This window comes from Acipenser ruthenus, chromosome 5 (assembly GCF_902713425.1).
Source record: "Acipenser ruthenus chromosome 5, fAciRut3.2 maternal haplotype, whole genome shotgun sequence".
NCBI classification, from domain to species: Eukaryota; Metazoa; Chordata; class Actinopteri; order Acipenseriformes; family Acipenseridae; genus Acipenser; species Acipenser ruthenus.
This window is the reverse complement of record NC_081193.1, coordinates 37,260,436-37,266,435: the sequence shown is the minus strand read 5'-3', so window position 1 is coordinate 37,266,435 and position 6,000 is coordinate 37,260,436. Positions and strand designations below refer to the sequence as shown.

At 37.0% G+C, this 6,000-nt stretch overlaps 1 non-coding gene across 1 annotated transcript; it reads left to right on the top strand.

The window, feature by feature from the left end:
* The first annotated feature begins 703 nt into the window (after window positions 1-703).
* trnal-uaa (transfer RNA leucine (anticodon UAA)) lies at window positions 704-786 on the top strand. Its single transcript has one exon. It is a non-coding gene; the product is annotated as a tRNA-Leu (tRNA).
* The last annotated feature ends 5,214 nt before the right edge of the window (window positions 787-6,000 follow it).

Below are 6,000 nucleotides of genomic sequence, written 5' to 3'. Positions count from 1 at the left end.
TTTAAAATGTATTGACAATATGTTTTTTTAATATTTGGAATTGTATTCTCTACAGTAGTAGAATGTTCTTAGAATCAACAAATCAGTGTATTCACTGAAGAGAGGAGGGTTGAAACTTGAAAGGTGTGTTGATTCTTAGAAGTTTCTTTGAGTTCTACTACTCTATGGAAAATATAATATCTAGAAATGTAATGTCATTTCTTTAGATCAAGCTTTATACACAAGAAATCAGCTTTTATTACAGTAAAAAACAACAACAAACAAACATAGAAATGAAAGTGGCGTGTTGTTAACTGATATACCCTGCATATAAAAACATCGATGTTTTCTGTTGTTTATATCGCATGAATGTGTTCTTAATTATATACAATGTTAAACACAACAAATCAGGAACTTTTTACAATCCCAATAGCGAATGGAATTTTGGTGGCTTGTTGCTAACTGATGTAACCTACATATTATGACGCTGCAATATTATTTGCATTTTTCCATTCGGAATATCACCAGTACACGAGTTGATCGCTCAGCCTCTTACAAGTATTTCAGGATTTTTCTGCAACGTTTGTTTGTTTGGAAAGACACTTTTTGCATTGTGAACAAAGACAATACTGACAGTTTGCCCCTCGCCCACTTTGTGAGAGTAAATACTTTTTTTTCTGATTAATTTGTTAGTATGATAGTATCACAGTTTTAAATTATATCAACCAGGATGGCCGAGTGGTTAAGGCGTTGGACTTAAGATCCAATGGACTAATGTCCGCGTGGGTTCGAACCCCACTCCTGGTAGATTGTTTTTAATTTTTTTTTTTTAAAAAACAATAACAACTATCATGTTCTACTGCTTTTGGTAAAATTAATAGCTTATTTTCAATTAAGAAATAACGTGTGTTTTAAGTGAAATGCAACTGCTTTGCCATTTTCTGCACACGTCGCACCTTGCATTTGCAATGCACTCTGGGTGATGTAGTTAGTAAAGTAGACACCCGTGGACAAGCGGCGCAGCTCTCATCTCAGGGCTGCCAGATTGGCTGTTTTCCAGCCAAATTTGGCTTGTTTTTAGCGGGTAAATATTGTCTGGCGGTTTGGTTATTTTTACCATGGAAGGGTTTTTTTTATTACTTTTGATTATGAGGTCGTCAACAGTGCAGGACTTCAATCACCACAATTCCCTGCATACTCTACCACGCCCTCCCCTAGCGCAGCATCCAATGAAATGACAAATCACACAAATGCCCACACTTGCATTCAGCAAATCCGGCTGAAGAAAATGGTGAATCCGTCTATGTCTTTCCTCAGGATGGGGTATTCTTACAGTTGACACTCGTGTATATATGTGACCGTATGCATTTGTTATAATTTTTTTTTAATTTGTAACAAATTAAGAACTGTATCATTACAAATATAATTATAAGTTATTATTTAATTTATTATTTTATCGACTATACGCCAACTGTTCAGGACAATTTAATTTAATAATTTTTTTTTTTTTTTTTAAATCGTGGAATGCATTTGATCACAGCACATAGAAACTGCAGTGCTTGTGCTGTAAACTGTGTTATTTTTTATTTTAAATAAATATGTAGCACTTCTGTAATATATATTTAAGTCTTACATGTAAGTATAGGTTTTTGGCTGGTTTAAAAAACATAATTTGGCTACTTTTTGGCTGGTTACTAACATAATTTGGCGGCCGTTGCAAAAAAAACAAAAAAAAACTAAAAAAAAACTGGCAGCGCTGGCGGCTCTCTAACGGAAAACTTTCAAACTGCTTCTTGTATGAAAATAAAACTTTACCTATCACCGCGCCCATTACGTTTCATCGAAAGTTAAAAAGTAGGGTTAACTGTGGGAAAACGTTCGTGAATATTAAGCTTTATCTCCAGACTGGGAAAGGGTATTTATTTATGCAGAGGAGTGGCAGAATCTTAAAAGGGCTTTATGTCGAGATACTCCTGCCCACGGTTGAACAAACCGCATTTTCAAATGTAGGAAAACAAGGCGGGTTGCATACAATTTTAATGCGTTTTATGTTTTTTACAAGCTGGGTTTTACTCATGTCCTTAATTTATATATGTATGAAAATACATGTGGTATCAAATTAAAGCTTTTTGTGTGTACCAGTTATGCACGAATTCTGCCTCTCTCTGTAGCCATTTTAATAAATCAGCTGCAAGTCTCTCCCGACCAGAAAGGGTGCTGTGTAAGGTTGGTGGTATGCTTTCCCATAGATGGGTCGACTCGATGGTAGGTGGGAACCGGAAGTCGACCATTTTAGAGTAAGCACGTAGTTGCGTTACTGCTAAACAAATCCATTGTGATCAGCTGCGAGGCATGCAACGATTGGATAGACCAGTGGCGTCGCGCTAATCACAGGGAGGAGTTTGGCAGTATAAAGGGGACTCAGCTACGGAGTACTGCCCTTACACTGAACGTGGTAACTAAGCCGGAGTGCTGTTTGTTTGATTTTGTTTCTTTGTCTTGCAGACGAGTAGGAGCCAGGGAGCCAGCACGAACCCCCACAGCACCACACAGCACCACACGTACTGCACAGCACAGCACAGCACAGCACAGCACAGCACAGCCATCACCACACCGGAGAGCACTTTGCTGTGCACCGATTGGAACTGTACCATTATTGTTTCGTTTTTGGACTGCAATCCTGCCGTCTACCTCCCAATACCATTGCTGGTAGAGGGGCAGACTTATTGTTTTATTTATATATATATATATATATATATATATATACACACAGTACTGTGCAAAAGTTTTAGGTAGGTGTGAAAAATGCTGTAAAGTAAGAATGCTTTTAAAAATAGACATGTTAATAGATTATATTTATCAATTAACAAAATGCAAAGTGAGTGAACAGAAGAAAAATCTAAATCAAATCCGTATATGGTGTGACCACCCTTTGCCTTCAAAACAGCATCAATTCTTCTAGGTACACTTGCACAAAGTCAGGGATTTTGTAGGCATATAGTCAGGTGTATGATTAAACAATTATACCAATCAGGTGCTAATGATCATCAACTCAATATGTAGGTTGAAACACAATCATTAAATGAAACAGAAACAGCTGTGTAGGAGGAATAAAACTGGGTGAGGAACAGCCAAACTCAGCTAACAAGGTGAGGTTGCTGGCCCATCTGCTTCAACAGCTGTAAATAAAGAGCAGGAAGAACCAGGCATTGTCACATACATTCATGAAGTTATTTTGGTCCATCTTGTGTAATTAAAAATTATCAATCACTTTGGTAAATTTAAGATGTGATAAAAAGGAGAACTGCATTTGCTGGCTTAACTCTTCGTTAATATTTTAGGCGAAGAATCACTGGTCCAGGTAGACTGCCTGTTGTGCAAAACTGGGGTGTGGTTTTTGTAATGTGGACTGCTGTTGACTGATTGTTAGGTTAAGAGCATCAAATTAATTGAACACTTTCTTAAGCACTGAATTTATAATCCATATGAAATAATCCATCACTTCTATTTCCATTACCTATGGGGAAAGCAAAGAAAATACAAAACAAACAAGATGTGACTTTGAAGGACTGAACAGACTGATGGTAAGTGTGTGGCTCAAAAAGGTGGGAATAGGGATTGCTGCAGAGTTTAACAAAGCAAAACACAATACAATGCAGAAAAGCAAAGTACATGATTGAGCATGAAGGAGACACAATTAGAAAGGATTAGCTTGTAGAATGGCCAAATTATATGCATGAATATATGAGGGTGTTGCCAGCACCTTCGGCATCTTATCAAAGTGTGAGGAAGACTGTTGGTGTCAATTTTGTCAATATTCATTTGCACTCTGTATTGCTGCATGTTCTGTTGTAGAAGCTGCATAGTTTTTAAACCTGAAATATGACGCCATTCTGCAAAGACTACTGTCAGGGCTCACAGTAATAAAATAAACAACAAATTTGGTTTAAGATTATACCCGGTCAAATTCCTTTAACTAATGCCCTTCCCCATTTTGTACGACCCAGATTTAAACTTTTTTGTTTCAATAGTTCACCTTATTGTCTGCTCTCTTGAACAGTTAGCTGTATGTGATGAGTTGGCAGTTTCTGGATAGAATCTCATTAAGTTAAGGGTGCTCTCAGCCATTATAAAAGATACCCTCAGCCATTATAAAAATACCATCTGAACAATGGGAAGGGTCAGATTAAGGGCTTTCCCTATATGTCAGCTGCTTAAGTATGCCTTAACCGTAAAGAACCCACTTCATGTGATGGATATTATGCAGGTGGGTATTTTGAAAACAAGCATAAACCCACCCGCTCTTAAAATTCCAATATAACGCATTGTAAAAATGCTACTAACAAAACTGTTGTACCTGCATTTACAAAATAAGTTAAATCCACATGTATACTACTGTAACACCAATGTACTACCCTTAAATACTAGCAGACCCAGCAAGTCACAATTCACAAGCTAACGGCAACACAATAAATTTAAAACTAACACCAACATTTATGGATGGGAGTACATTACCTCTGTAGAATGTTTAATACCCTATGATATACCAGACCCTATTTATAATATTGTAACTTACCAGTTATTTAAATACGGCTTTTTAAAGTCTGTTTTAGGCTGCTGTTGGTTTTATTAATGCATATACAACTTTACTTAATCTATCAAAACAGACTTGAGTTAACTCATGAATTACAGCTTTGTGAATATAGCCCACCATTTGTATATGAAAATAGGAAAATCGTACCATACCACTGTGGTAATAACAATTCGAACAATGCCATTTGGTAAAGGTGGAAAAGTCCTGGTGTAAAACTGGGTGTTGCAAGGAATGTACTGTCTCTTTGATGAAGTCACTTCAGTAATGACAGACTGAAGGAATCTGATCTAGGGTGGAGTGGCTTGAAGCTAGGTAGGTTTTACAAAAAGTTTACAAATGACAATGCTTTCAAAATGTTAATGCAAGTAATTTTAAAGTTAAAGCCCCTTTACATTTTCAAATACAACTTTTAATAGATTCACTTCAGTAAAGGATCAGCCAGCCCTGCATTCCAGCCCTTTGACAATTGCTCCATTCTCAGCTTATACTCAAACTACACGAACAACGCACAGTAGGAGATTAAACCATCTATTTGTCCTACCTGTCAGCCTCCCCTGATTCTATTAGAGAATAAAAGAAGAGCTGGAACGTGACAAAACCCAACTCTGTACGGCAGGAAAACAACACACAAAGGCCAGCGTCACTACAACGGATAAAGAAATGACCCCACTTGCAGATCAACATAACTCTTGCCCTATTTTGGCGTGCTATTAAACTGTTAGGAAATCAATATTCCATACATGCATACATATATACATTTTCAAAAAAGAAATACACTTTTAATAGGTTTACCTCACCTAAAAAACTTTTGTCAATTAGCAATGAAATGGATGACTGAGTTAAGAATAAACATAAATAAGGGTGTCATTTTGGAAAAGGAAAAGGATGTTTTCAGTAGCCTGTTTGTATAGAGGTATGTATAGGGCAGTAAAGCATGAGCCAGCCCTGCATTCCAGCCCTTTCACAAGCGCTCCATTCTTAGCTTTCCTGCATTGTCACCCCACACCTGATTGAGCAAAGAGCATAGCACTAATCTGTGAAAGTAAACCCAGCTCTTTGTACGGCAGAAAAACAACACACAAAGGCCAGTACAAAGGATAAAGAAATGACCCCACATGCAGATCAACATAACTCTTGCCTTGTTTTGGTGTGCTATGAAACTGTTAGGAAAGAAATATTCCATACATACATACATACATAACACTGCATGTTTGTACATTATTAGGATTTAGAAATACCTTGGTAACTAGTTGGTACAAAGAATATTGACTTTAAGTTTAAAGCATGGTCTATATCATGGTTTTGTCACCATCAGAAACAGCACGTCTATCTATTTTTCTATACACCTTACCAAGTGAACATTGATTGTGCCATACACCAAGACAACACTCAGTTGATATACAGTAGTGTGGATGAAAATTCACACT